Source organism: Lissotriton vulgaris, unplaced genomic scaffold (genome assembly GCF_964263255.1).
Source record: "Lissotriton vulgaris unplaced genomic scaffold, aLisVul1.2 SCAFFOLD_1216, whole genome shotgun sequence".
Classification (NCBI taxonomy): domain Eukaryota; kingdom Metazoa; phylum Chordata; class Amphibia; order Caudata; family Salamandridae; genus Lissotriton; species Lissotriton vulgaris.
In genome coordinates this window covers 318704-334291 of record NW_028252325.1, presented here as the reverse complement: position 1 = coordinate 334291, position 15588 = coordinate 318704, and positions in this window count along the sequence as shown.

Here is a 15588-nt window from a genome sequence, read left to right as displayed (position 1 = left end):
TCCGTACCATCAAATATGGGTGCAGATCTTTTTCTATTTGGCCCCCATCACTTGAACAAGTTACCTTTGTACATACGAGCCTGCGTGGACTTTGCTTGTTTCAAAAAATTCCTCAAAGCTTGGCTCTTCTAATTCCTTTTGGTATTGCTGTACTGTTTTAGAGTGCATAAGCGCTGGGAGACCCTCTTGGGGGTGATTTGTTCACACTTTATAAATGAAAATAACATAACATTTCCCTAATTTGTATTATCCAATATTTCACTTTTTGTTTCTGCCACACATTTTTTTTTTTGCGGAGTTTTATATAGTGCAAACTTGACCCGAATCGGGTATCAGAGTGCTTTACATAGCACCAGTTACGATCCATGAGGACACACATTCATTTTTGTTAGGTCTGGAGAGATTAAGTGATTTGCCCAAAATCACAGGATGTTTGTTTAGCGTTGTTACCAAGACTCGAACCCAGATCCCCAGGTCCGAGGTCGAGGGCCCTAGCGGTTTGGCCAACTTCTTGGAAATGGAATTCTGCTGGGGGAAACATCTTCAGTGTTACAGAGATGTAGTAATTTAGCTCTTGTGGGCTGCATTGGACTCTTGCAAGGTCCCCTTCTCTAAATCATACTGTGTACAACAGTTTGCTATGCCTTTATTATGAGCTCCTGCAAGTACCTTCTTACTGTTGAATGTGACAAGGCATAGTCATTTATTTAAATGGAACCTTTTCGATCTCACCAAAGGGAGACTTATCTGGCTGAAGCATAGAAAGGGAGGTGACAAAGAGGAAGGCAAGAGTCACAGGGACCCTCAACTGCCAGGTGCCACCCCGCAGAGGAGTCAACAATATCTCTGGCCTCATCGGAGTAGAGACAAAGGTCTTCTGGATTGGGTCATCCTCATTTTAGAGAGAAGTTAAAAAACATGGTTGTTTGATCAACTTTAGTTTAAATGAGTTCTATCAGGTCAGGTATTTTCTAGAACAAAGAGTGCCTTTTAGAGGTTGTGGTTCGTTTTTCTTTACCAATTAGAGCCAATTACTTCCAAAGTGTTTAAATATTTGAATTGCTAAAGATCTTGGTTTGACACATGTTGTGGACTTGTGCATATCCGGCTGGGGAGACCTGGACAATAGGTTTTCTGTCACAGGGAGGTGTAACCACCTCCGAAGCAGGCTTTAGTGTATTGGGGCTGGGTAGGTGCCCTCCAAGAGTGCTTTGATGTCTGCACTGGGGGCATATTTGGTGTCCCTGTGCATAAGCCAGCTCAAACCGGTTGCAGGAGCTATCAGCCCCTGCTCTGGCATGAAACTGGACAAAGGAAATGGGAGTAGCCACCCCTCTTTCCTGACCCTCCCATAGGTGGGTCCCTAGAGTTTGTCCCACCCCTTCCTTGGATATAAAGTAGGAACCCCTGACTACAGGACTTTAGATTTACCAGGACGAAACTCTGATACACAATCCTGGCACTTTGACGATCTACAAGGCGCTAGATAACTGAAGAATCTCACTTGGAGTAAAGGAGTTACTCCCCTGCTTGGCAGGCATCAAAGACGCATCTGACCGGTTTGCATTTCTGAAGCTCCTGAGGACTCCGAAGAACTGTGCAACACAGGAGGTGGGTTTCTGTGGTCTCTAAGGTCGATCTGTGTGCTCAGCAAGTTTGAGGCCTGTATCTCATGTGGAGACCGTGCAACCTGAACCCCTGGACACCGCAACCATTTGCAGAAGCATCAGCTTTCTGGTGACCCCTGAGGCTGAGATATGGGTTACTTGATCTCAAACAGGAATTCCACTGAAGATTGCCAGCCTACACTCCATGAGTGTTCTGTGAGCTGGCCCTTTGTGTTTTCTCTCGAGGTCCCTTTGCGATCCCTGGTCCATCAACCTGTGGGTCCCTGAGAAGGCAACTCTAACTTTCCTTGGACTTCCCTGGTTGCTCCAGACGTGCCCTGACTCTCCATCGCTTGGGGGGTCCCCCAGACCGTGCCGGTCTGTATCTTTTCTCTTCCTGTGTGGGTTGCTGTTGCCAAGGCTGGATGTGTTCAATCCGAATCCAGCTCCTGGTCGTCGTCAAGGCCTCCTGGTCCTCATGACTGCAGAGTCAGGCTGCACCTCTTCACACCTGAAGCACCCGACATCGGTGGGCATTCGTCTATCGTGCCCCTGGTCACTGGCTAGTCCCCTCTGCTTTCAGGTTCTTCACATCTTCGATCCAGGCTTGGATCCTCCCGGACTCTTGCCGGCACCAGCACTTTGCAGCTCATCGCCATTGAAATTAACGATGATTCCCGACACCACCTGGGTGAGGTAATTTGAGTACTCCAGTGCTCCCGTGGGTGTTGGCCCTAGAACCCCTTAAGTCTAAAGGGGTTTGTCAAAGTCCTCTCCTAAGTGTCCTTTATCTTTAAAATTCCAACTGCGACTTTCCCCATAGAAGCTAACGGAGCTCACGGCTGTGTTCTCACACTGCACGCTTCTCCAGTGGGTCCCCTGTGTCACTACCTTTGGTGGTTCCTTGGGGTCCTTGTATATATTGCTCTATTTACTGAAGTTCTATTGCATTGATATTGTGTATCTTGTTCTCTAAAATCATAAAGAGGTTAGTAGAGAGTGGTTAGTAATAAATACATATATTCTATATATACCTTGTGTGGTTCTCCTTTAATTTGGTCATTCAAGAGGTTATAATCTGGTAAACCAAGCTGCTTTACACTCCTTCAAGAATTAGCCTGAAGGCTGCTCTACATAGCCTCCACTAGGATAGCTTTCAATAAAGGTTTTCTTAAACCTATCATCAATGAGGGATGTTTGGACTGGTGTAAGGTACCCACTAGAACTAGTGGACAGCATATGCCAGGCCAACTTCTCACAGGAGTGTTTGCGGCATCTTCTGAATTTACTGTGCAAATTATTGCATGGTTTTCTTGAGTAGCTTGGGCCAAGTCTCGTATGGAAAACTAAAGAGGCAGGGAATGTAGGAGTCAACACAGAGGAAGTGTAGTTGTTCTCTTCAATTTCTTAATGATGTATACTCGATGTTATATTTCTGGAGACTTATTAAAAGACATATCAACAGTATTAGTAGACCCGCAGACTGTTTCGGATCAGTTATCGATGCACTGCGGCTTGACGTGGACTAACAACAGCAATTGAGGGGATCTGTTATCTGGTCCATGAGCTCCAGGATAGGTGGCCAGCCCGTGACTGGGACACATGGTTTCTTGACCTTGTTCATTGCTTCTTTCATCGGTCCTGAAGAGGCCAAAAATATTCGGCCTAACTGCGTCAACATTTCTTTTAAAAATTATCCACGAAAACAAAAGAGCAGTGTATTCAACATCAAGCACACATCATTAAGAAATTGAAGAGAACAACTACACTTCATGTATATGTACTAATATAAGGGACTATCTTCTTCGCTTGTGATTGTGCATAAAATGTATAGCAAAGCCTCCACTGTATATTCAAGGAAAGAGGAGGAGTTATTTTTGGGAGTATTTAACATTAATGTATATTTTATCATGTGACACCATACAGCAACAGATATTTATGTACGGAAGAATTGATGAATACATCCTGACATGATTGAATAAAAGAATGTATGAATTTAGTCTGTTGATAGATGATTAATTGAGGTAATCATTTTGATGAATTTGCTGTGCATGTATTTTTCCCCACATCTCTTTTGTTGTGAATTGCTTTAGTTAGATAATATAGGGCCAGATGTAGGTAGCTAAATACCGGTCGGTAATGGCCGAAAATCTGTGAATTTCCCAATACCGACCGGTATTTAGCCATTTCCAATGCAGGAGGCTGGAAATAAGGATTTGGTAATTTACTGATTCGTTATTTTAAGGAATCAGTAAAATACCGAATCGTTATTTTAAGGAATCGGTAAAATACTGATTCGTTATTTTAAGGAATCAGTAAATTGCTGAATCCTTAAAACCTATGTAGGTAGCACTTAGGTGAGTGCATTTTTGCTTTAGGGATTCGTTATTTACCACCAACTACAAATTGGTGGTAAATACCGAATACCTTTAAAAAAGCAATTATTTGCTTTTTTAAAAGTGCCATGTGGCAGACATACATGCCCTTAGGGCATATATGTGCGCCACAAGTGCACACATGCACGATTCAGGGGTGCAGCAGGGTGTCAATGTGACACCCTGCCACCCTTGAATATGCTCCCGCTAGTACCGATTCGGTATTTACCGAATCGGTTACAGTGTTTGGCTTCCCATTTATTCCTATGGGCCTCTATAGGAATGAATGGGAAGGTATTCCTTATTAACGAATCGGAATTACCGATTCGGTAATAAGGAATATTACCGAATTGGTACATTTTACTGATTCATTACCTACATCACATTTACCGATTCTTAAATACCCAATCGGTAAAATTCGGTATTTAAGAATTGGTAAATTGACATTACCTACATCTAGCCCATAAACACTTAACACAGTTTGTATTGAGTGCAATACCTACTATGTCAGCGAGGGCTGTTCAAGCTGTACAACCCCATTTAGCTGTGCCAGAAATTAGTCCATTCACTATCAACACAATTTTGGGTAAAGTTCCCCCGAGATGAGAGAAAATTCAACTTGAAGCAGTGTTTCCCCACACGGGACCCAAACACAAACATCGAAGTCTCACAATGTGCCTATCACTTGGTATGGTTCCCCCAGTGGAGGATTGTGCAACTTGGGACACAAACTTTGCTGTCTTATATACCATAACACATGGTACATCATCCATCGCTATTTTGCCTGAAGTGCTAAAACAGATTTAAAATGATTTTGGGGCAGTCCCGGCCCTGGACTTGGGGATGAAAATAATTGGCAATTTTATCAGTTTCCCCAATTATTTTAAGTAATATTATTAGGGAGCCAACAGCACTGGTGGTACTCCAATGTCTCATGCAGGTACATGTTAAGGGCAAAGCGTGCAAATGAGCAAAAATTATTGCTGAGATCTATACATCAATCGGTTAAGATAATTTGGTCACCAGACCTAATAAGCCACAGCCTAAGGACAGTTTTGAAAAAGATGCTATCAAACAGGCACCTGAGTTGTCTCTAATGCACACGGATAAACAAAAAATAAAGATAGGCCTGGATGTAGCTTGCAGAGTTTCACTCCACAGAATTCTGTGGAGTTGTTGGAAACCTCTGTGAGATTCCAAGGAGTTCCATGAGTGTGCAGACTTTGTGAGGGCTGGGGCTTGAGGCTCCAGCAGACCGAAGGCAGACAAGCTTCCCTGTACAGTGAAGGACCTGGCCCCCTCTGGTTCAGGTCCTGCAGGTCCTTGTTTCCCCGACAGTGTGTGCTCAGATAGCAGGGTGTAAGTGCACCAAGTTGTTTGTGCAGCATGTCTCCTCACTGACACGCTGTGAAGCACTGGTCCCAGGGAAGATATGTCAGCGTCTAGGCTCTGCCTCTTACTTGTACTCCCCTCCCCAAGATCACACCACTGCAGGCCCTCCCATGCTGGGCTGCACTTACCACCATGAGGCTTTGGCACCATAGCCCTCTGGCTCCCTGATCTTGTCTGACCTAAGGGGGTCCTCGGTGTCTCACTGCATTCTGGAGGACTCTGCTTGGTCGTAAAAATGCTCAAAGCTTTTAAAATTCCAAATAGGAACTGCACAGACAGATTCTATATTGAGATGATTTCCACAGTGTAAATATGTGCACACTCATCAGCTCTTCTGAAGATTTTTGATTAAGCCAGTAGGTCTGGAGCATAACTGGAAATGTAAGCCATTGTTTTTTGGCTTGGCCAACGCTTGTTTCAAATTCCAGATATTGAGCCCTCAACTCAGATCTGTCTCTGATAAGGAATCACGAGCTCCCAGCAGCTCGTCATACCATGATGGGTGCTATGTCATAATTCCTCCTTTGCTCGTGGCTAAGGGCTGAAGCAGTGGTTTTCCACCCTCCTTTGTGCTTTTGGGTGGGCTGTTGTTTAAGGTGCATGACATTTGCAATGAATTTTATTCTTTGCGAGGTTATTTCAATATCTGCAAAAACACTGTGAGGTTGATGGGTTGTACGCTTTTTGTGAAAACTTGGGGCTCCATTAGGATGTCGGGCGGATTGCCACCACCCGCATGGTGGTGGCGATCCGCCCCACATCCGTCCCCACCCGCCACCCATTTCCGCCCAGCCATAGTACTATGGCGGGGGGACCACGGTGGATGGAAAGACCGTCCGCGGACTTGTCAACTGGTCGGAAAAGAGTTTAATATGGAGGCGGTGTCTGCGGGACACCGCCAACCATATTATGATAGGGGCGGACACATGCCTTTCTGTGGCGGAGTTGCCGCCACGGAAAGGCATGCAAGAATCACTTGCCGGGGCCCGTTGCGGGTCCCCAGGGATTCTGGGGGTGGGGGTGCACATGGGGGGTGTCCCCCCTTGCATTTCAATATACAACATGGCAGGCACCGCACGGTGCCTATCACGTTGTGCATTGAACTGCATGACGTGCATTTTTAGCATCGCGGTGGGCGGTGCTTTCAGCACCGTCCGCCGCAATGTTAAAAATGAGGGATGCGCCCGCCAGTGTGCCGGGCGCATCCTATGGCCCCCACGGGACCCCCGCCCCTATGGCGGGCGGTCCCTTTTTGCTTCGGGATGGCGGGCAGACAAAGTCCGCCCGCTATCTTAATGTGCTCCTTAGTCTTTTGCAACAATTTGTAGCAGAAGGAAAAAGTGTAGAGGAAACTGCTGCCTAAAGTCCATAGTGTGCATAGAAAAACTGCAAAATTGATATTGCTGAGAAAACTTCTACATGGTTTAAATTAACCTGCAAATTATCTTCAAATGTGGGAAAAAACAGTATGAAGGGGAAAAAAACGTTAAAGCTAATTCTGAAAATTGGGCTGTTAATTGTTGCTGCCAATTAGAAATTAAAAGATATGCACACCACCCTGTGATATGGGCTGACCTTTTGGCTGCATTACACAGAGCTAAGGGTAGAGCAGAGGAAGCTGGGAACGTGGCCCCCACATCTCCAAATACTCTATCTCCAGCCTACCTTTGTCATCTTCACGGAAGTATTGGTGATCTCTCAAGAGGAAAAGCAGAATTTGGTGATGCCTCAGTCAGGACTCGGGAGACAATGGACAGCTCCAGTCCAGACCCATCTCAGACTCTGATAATCGTTCTAGTTAAATTCACAGGTAAGATGCATGGGCAATAGAGAATAGCATCACACCAGCTCTTATTAGGATTATCAGATTTCATTTCACCACCAGTTTTTAAAGTAGGTGGGAGGTAAGCTCCGCTATGAATAGTAGCAGAGCTTTTTGCTGAACTCTTGGAGAGCAAAGTGGGCCAAACTCTGAAAACTCCACTAGCGGAGCGGAGTTCACTGCCCACCCTCAATGTTTATGACATAAATCTAATGGTCGATGACTTAAACACACACTTAGACATAGTAGATTATATTATTTTAGGATTTGCTGAACATGGCTACAAATTTAATTACAGAAAACTAAAATTGCTTTTCTTAGTGCACTATTCTTAGGATTGGAACTTTCAGATGAAGGTAAAAGCCTTTTCCTATATTTCTTAGTTTAATGTTGTCTCTTACAACCACCAAACACCATTAAAAAGGTACAGTTACTTTTAGTATTTCTCAACTTTGGTTAAACATACATACAGCACTATGCACAGTTAGTTAACCCCGTATGACTTAATTTGTCCTGATTTTTTCAAACAAATGTTTGACTACAGAACATTCTAATATCCTCAGAACATGCCAAACTGACGTACTTGCATCCAGACACTTGCGCACTTGTCCCAACACAGCTAACTTGTAGCTAAATGGTAGTAAGTTTAGGATTTTGTCTTAAGTTACTTCTGTGAATCAGGCCCACAGTTTCTTTAGTACAGAAATGCTATTGGCAGCATTTGTCCTTATCTGAAATGTTTGCCAGCAAATTAAAAGCTCCACCACAGCTTGCCCACTACAGACATCCCTTCTTATTTTGAGTAAATCTTTGACATGTGTGTATTTGGATTACTGCAGACCTCTGAACTCAGATGGTGCATTTAAGTGTAGTCTTTTGGCCATAGATTTATTTCTATATTCCTATGGGTGTGGCCACAGGGATCAGCTGACGCTCAAACTGTTAATAAGGACTTGCAAGTCTTTATTGGGACATATGCAGTAGCAGCATTCCACTCGGACCAGGGCCCAGCGTTTGGCTCTAGGGCTTACCAGCATACTGTGGGAACACTGGGTATTGCTGTCCATTATTCCTCCCCACATCATCCTGAGAGAAATTTGATACTGGAGAGAAAAAAACAATCAATAATAGCTAGAGTAACGATTTCACGTCATGGTTGGATCAATAGCTTCTATGGAGTCCAGAGAGCTTTAAATATTCTGCTTAGACGATCCTTGGGTGGTCAGACTCCTATGAAGTCCTCTGTGGGGTCCAGATGTACAACCCTGGTGCAGAGCCAGGACAAGGCACACCTTCTGACATCCATGAACATTTTGCTGTCTTACAGGAACTCCAAGACTTCCGAGATGAGCACTCAAATGAAATTTCCAAATGTTCTGCCACTGATGAAGTGAAGAAGCAGCCAGCAACTTCCGGCTGGATTCCTATAGTTGAAGATATAGGTTATGAGACTTTTACTGAAAGAAAATATTGTGACTTCTGTCACAGTTCACATGTCCCCCAGGAGGGCACTGACAGCATGGCTGAGTCGCAACAGATCTTCTCCTCTTTTTCCAGCCAGAGGAACCGTTGGACTGGACCATGTCTCGGAACCCGTACCTGCAATACAATCCGCTTTCTTCCAACAAGGCTCCTTTAACTGGGACCTTTCGTCAGAGGACTCTACCCATGGACCATTCGTCACGGCTGAAGGACCAATAACTGGAGGAGGCAGTCCCAACTCCGAGCTGAAATGAAGGAACCCGGAAGACGCAAAGAAGAGGTCGCTGAGACCGGGAGAGTCAGAAGGCCAACGGTTTCTTGCTGCGCCCTGCCACGCTCCTGGAGGAGCGTGGCTCATCCAGGTACGTGAGCAGCTCTCAGGGTGGGCTGGGAGGAGAGAGAAGGTTGACGATTAACAAGCAAGCTTCTCCCGGCCTGACCCCCGCTCCCTGGACTACCTCACATCCTAAGACCACGATTGAGGCACTTGGTGATCCATCACTCCTTACTCAAGGCGAAACACCCAGGCCACCTTGCTTATCCTACTGCTCCTTCTATGTTTTTTTTCTCTGAGGACAAACCAACCCCGCGAGTGAAAGAAGGAGAGGAACAAAATATGGGAAGTCGAGGCTAAGAGTACCCACAACGGATAAGAAGCATTATCTTTGTTGTGAACTGTGGCTTATGTTAGACGCTGTGTGTACAAAGAGATAAAAGACACGCAAACCTGTCAAGTGTAGATCTTGATCCTTGCAAACCTCACAAGTGAAGAATGCGGGCAACCTGTCCGTTAGAACAGAAATAATGGACGCCCTAATCCAACACCTTGTAAAAGGACAGGACAGGTTAGAATGGGCCGTAGAGAGCCAGATGACTTTGGCCCAAGCAGACCGGGACATATTCAAAAACACAATGGCCACTCTTATGGAGGAGCTGCACAAACTTACAGAAGATCAGGTCCAGGTAACCTCCAGACTACGAGACGCCCCGAGCGACCACTTGGCATATTCCTTCAGAAGTGCGTTGCCTGGGAGGATCCATATGCTTTCCTCCTCAATTTTTAATGGGTTGCCAAAGCCTGGGGTAGGTCCATCGGGAAATGGCCCTTCTTACAGGTGCATCTTCTTACCGGCGAGGCACCGGCTGTCTACCAGGTGGCGAACTCTACGAGTAACACTCCATACGCAGAAATCAAGCCCATCATCCCAGACCAATTAGGAATGGACGCTGAAGCATACAGGGTGTGTTTCCATAAAGAAAAAGGAGCCCCTGGAGAAAACACCACCTCAAAGCAGCTGCAGACAAGTGTCTAAACCCTTCAGAAAGCAGTAAGGAGGAGATAATGGACCGCATCTATTTAGAGCAGTACTTGGAGGCTCTTCCAAATAACACGCAAAGGTGGTTACATCAGCACACCCACCTCACCACGTTCTCTCACGCACAGCCCCATACTCATCTTTGGGTACCAGAGAAACCAATTCGTCCCACTCAAGGGAGGTATGACAAAAATAGCATCAACTGACCCACACCAGAAGCTCCGAACCTACAGGCCCAAAGTCCCTATATATCGGGCCCCCAGTGTTTTTAAAGCAGTGACTGCGGCCACATAAAAAAAACTACAGAAGAGCTGATGGAGGTCGGCTATATCCCGAAGTTGATCCGTTATACAGCGGAATTGGGGAGTGCCTTTTCTGTAAGTGTACGGGTGAATGAACAATGGGTCAGGGCCTTTTTGGACTTGGGATGTCAGCAATCAGTCATCCAAGGAGAACTGATCAATGCCACTCAATCATACCAGACACCTTGTGTGTATATGGGGACATTAAACCCTATCCAGTAGCAAAGGTATTCCTTACCCCTGTCGGTGGGTCCCCCTCTATCATCAGGGTGGGGGTATTGGCTGATCTCCCCGAAGAATTGATAAAAGGGAACGATAATCCTGATTTTCTTGGAATGTTCCTAAACCAGCGTACACACCCAGAACAGTAGGGACGAATGGCGTGTCCCTGGGAAAGTCCCTCAGTTGGCCCTTATCACCCCGGAACCCTGGCACCTAGATAGGAGTTTCTGATTCGCCCAAGCCAATGACCCTACCCTCCAAAATGCCTGGCAGGACGCCCAAGCCACTAGAAATAGCACTAGCCCTCCCACGACCTACCCCATTTTTTGGTTTAAGACGAGTTGCTGTACCTGAAGAGTACAAGAGAGTTTTTAGTACCGCTAGCCTTTTGAGATCAGATACCCTTCTTTGCTCACTCTCATCTCACTGCTGGTCATACCAGAACCTAAAGAGACATTGTCAGGAGTGTGAAATCTGTCAGAAAAGGAACCCATATCGGCCTCCCCCAGTATTCCTACAGCCCCTGCCGGATATAGGCCCCCTTTCGAACGGGTGGGAATGGATCAAATCGGTCCTCTACCGAAAACCAGAAAAGGACATCAATACGCCCTAGTAATCATGGACTGTTCCAACTAGTACCCCAAGGCCTTTCCCTTGAGAGCCCCTACCACCAAAAACATCTAAAGTTGGGGAACCTACGCAAGCCATACCTCGCTGTACTCCCTCAGGTGTCTAGTTTTCATAAATGTGCGGGTTTGGTAGGTTTCCCAAGATGTCCGACGAGCCCAGGGCCAAACACCCAGGTGACGCCCCCTTGCAAAACCAGGTTGTTTTGTGATAGGTAATTTTGATGTCTCCGCAATACATTTTGGGCCCTTGCCTATGATGGGTACTTGAGCAACCCACAAGTGTGAAGTAGTGAAGTTTATGGGGAGACCTGGGTGAACACTGTGTAGTAGGAAATGTGTGGATCCATGCAGATTCCAGAACTTTCCACCACAGAAATGTGAGAAAAATGTGGGTTTTTTTACAAAGTTTGAGGTTTGCAAGGGATTCTGGGTAACAGAACCTGGTGAGTGCCAGACAAGTCACCCCATACTGGATTTTCCTGGGTGTTTAGGTTTAAAAAATGTTTAGGGCTGCTAGGTTTCCCTTGATGCCGGCAGAGCTAGGGTTCAAAATCTACAGCTAGGCACTTTGCAAAAAAAGGGTTAGTTTTCACTGTGAAAATGTGGTGAGTCCACGTTGGGTTTCAGGCCATTTTCTGTCGCGAGCACTAGGCCTACCCACACAAGTGAGATACCATTTTTCTCAGAAGACTTTGGGAAATGAGGGATGGGTGGAATTTTGTGGATCCACGCAGATTCCACAACTATCCACTACAGAAATGAGAGGATATATTTTCTTTTTTTTACAAAGTTTGAGGTTTGCAAAGGATTCTGGGAAACAGAACCAGGTGGGACTGGGAGCCAGACAAATCACCCCATCCCTGATTTTCCTAGGTGTTTAGTTTTCAAAAATGTATAGGGTTGCTAAGTTTCCCTAGCTGCCGGCAGAACTAGGCTTCAAAATCTACAGCTCGGCACTTTGCAAAAAAGGGTCAGTTTTTACTGTGAAAATGTGGTGTGGCCACATTGCAGTTTGGGTCATTTCCTGTTGCATGAACTAGGCCCACCCACACAAGTGAGGTACCATTTTTCTCAAAAGACTTTGGGTAATGCGGGGTGGGTGGAATTTGGTGGATCCGCGCAGATTCCGGAACTTTCCAACACAGAAATGTGAGGAAAATGTGGTTTTCTTGACAAAGTTTGAGGTTTGCAAGGGATTCTGGGTAACAGAACCTGGTGAGAGCCAGACAAGTCACCCCATCCTGGATTTCCCAGGGTGTCTAATTTTCAAAAATCTATAGGTGCCGGCAGAGCTAGGGTTCAAAATCTACAGCTAGGCACTTTGCAAAAAAAGGGTCAGTTTTCACTGTAAAAATGAAATGTGTCCACGTTGAGTTTTGAGCAGTTTCCTGTCGCAGGCACTAGGCCTACCCACACAAGTGAGAGCCCATTTTTATTGGGAGACTTGGGGTAACACAGAATTGTAAAGCAACTTTTATTGTCTATCGACTTTTGATGCATTTCTGCCTTTCAAATAAAAGACAATGTGTAAAAAAGAAGTGACTTTGAAAAATGTCCTGTAATTCTCATGCTAGTATGGGTACTCACAATTTCGGAAATGTGCAAATAGCTACTGTTTGTAAACTCTATATTTTGTTCCAATTTCAGAAATACATAGGCGTTTTTCATCCAGGTTTTTCACTGGATATATTTTCCCAAATGAATTGCTATGTACCGGGTACATATTAAAAACCATTGCAAGACGCTGCTAAGTTATTGCCTCTGGCTTTGTTGGATTCTTGGTGAACCTACATGCCTATATATCCTCACACCCAGGAAGGTCCAGTGGATGTAACAGTATATTTCTTTCATAATTAGAAGAAGTTACAGGTGAAAACGTTGGCACAAATGGCTGTTTTTTTCAACTCATTTTCAATTTTTCCTATTTACAACTGTTAATTTCTTTAAAGGGACCTTGAAGGATCTACACAATGACCCCTTGCTGAATTCAGAATTGTGTCTGCTTTTCTTAAATGAATAGCTTTCCAGGATCCATTATTGCTTTCATACCCATTTCTACCATTAACGTTAAGAAGGTTGATAGCAGTAAAAATAGCAAAAATTGGCTATGTCGCAGGAAAATGCCAAAACTGTGTAAAGAATGTTGTTTTTCAAAAAAATGTCTGTCAGTCCCTGAAAGTTGGGAAAATGGTGATTTCATCCATTTGTTAATAACATTTGCAGGAAAAAAAAACGACACTTTCACTAGCAGCACTTTTTTCCCATTTCCCACACCAAAATTGTATTTGCTCTATTTTGGCTAATTTCTGGGTCTTCTCCTGGGGAATCCACAAACCCTGGGCACCTTTAGAATCCCCTTGGTGCTGGACAAAAAGGACGCAAATTTGTCATGGATACCTTATGTGGTCAAAAGGTTACAGGGGCCTAAGCATGAACTACCCCCAATAACCAAAAAAAAAGCTTAGCAAGGGGGGAGGCCCAGCAGTGAACGGGTTAAAGAACATCTTTTTCTCCTTTCCGATGTCATGGATTTGCATGGTCATGGGCTTACAAGATTTCTTGTTGGGTTGTAGGTCACCACTTTCTAGGAGATTCATGAAAGCCACTTTTAATGGAATTGTCAGCAGGAAGCTGCTGAACGCTTATGAACAATTGACAGGATAAATATGTAAAAAGCATTGATTGTTGAGGACAATGGCATGACTACATTGTTGACTCTGGTTCACTGATAGAATATCAACACCCAAAATATCCCCATACACAAATATCTAGTTATAAATATTGATGTCAAAAATATTGACATCTTATATTTATAAAGAGGTAAGTACAAAAATATCTAAAGAAATATCAATGTAAAAAATATAGTTGTACAAAATATCAATTTTAATATATGTATAAAAAATAATATAAAATATATTAAATAATAAAATTAACTTTAAAAAATAAATTAGATTTAATATACATTTTAACAAATATAACAAATAAATGTAATTTAAACATTTAAAAAATATGCATATAAAATGTTATATATATATATATATATATATATATATATATATATATATATATATATATATATATATATATATATATATATATATATATATATATATATTTGTACGGAAAAAACAGCAGCGGACCCTACAGTGCCGCACCTAAAATCCAGTTCCAAAAGTCTGTCATATATTCATATATGTTTTCTTGTGCCGCCAACCCCAACGCCAGCTGCTGTTTGGCGTCGCTGTGCTCTCCAGATCAAATAAACAATTTTTTCAAAGTTCATGGGGCGCACCAAATAGCAGTCCAAAAAAAGTGTAAGTAGAAAAATATTTTCTTTATTTATCTTTGTCCATTTAAATACAGATCATCAGTTGGTATACAATGAATTCAGCCAACGCGTTTCACTCCCTACCAAGGAGTTTCTTCAGGGCACTGCAGTTCTTTATGGTATACTTTTTGTTCAGGTATTTTCCATGTTTCCAAAGCTAATTTCTTGATCATCCATTTGGTTATTTCTGTGTCATTCTTTTATTTGTGCAGTATAAGTATTCCCTTATTTTTTCTTTATTTTTTCCCACGTTTCCAAGGCTTTGTAGTTCTTGCCCAATACGTAGATTCAGGGAATCAGAATTCTTCTCATCCCTGTTCGTATTTGTACACGATCGTTGCGTTACTGACTGTATTTTTCGGCGTAGTTGTTAGCGTGTCGGCATGCAGGTTCCAGGCTGCGAGGTAATCATGTCATGAATGATGTAATATGTGACATCATCAGCAGTGGATTGCGGGTGCGCGAAATATATAGTTAGTGCAACTAACTATATATGGAATTTCATTGGTTTTATGTGAATAAAATGTCCAGCTAACTATATATGGTCTATAACCTATGGTTTTTTCAGTGAATTTTCAAGGTTTTGTAAATGCAAATTCCTAACTATATATGGTCTATAACCTATGGTTTTTTCAGTGAATTTCAATGGTTTTTTAATAGCAAATATCAAAAGCTTTAAAATGTCATGTACGTGATAGGTAAAAACATATTCGTGTTTATGCACGCTGATGTGCTTTGAACGCTGCCCCCCCTCTTTTCTTTTACGAGTATTCTCTCTTTGCAGATAGTGAAGGGTAGGTAACGCAGGCCTTTGCCCCCGTTGTAATCCGTCGTGCCTGCTTCCCTCTCCATTTGATTGATTGTTATCCATGCATTTACTGTTTTGGAATTGGTTCTCTTTGGTTCATTCTCTATTTACAAACAAGCACAGAGTCGCAATACTCTATTTAGTCTTTGCAGATAGTGAAAAATCGTTAAAAAAACAAAAGGAATCAAACAAAATCAGTAGGCCACTAATGGGATCTCTTTTTGACCTCGCTAAAATAGAAACATTAGGAACAACCCCTCATGAAAAATGCAAAACTAGTGAGAGGAACTGAGCTCGACACCATG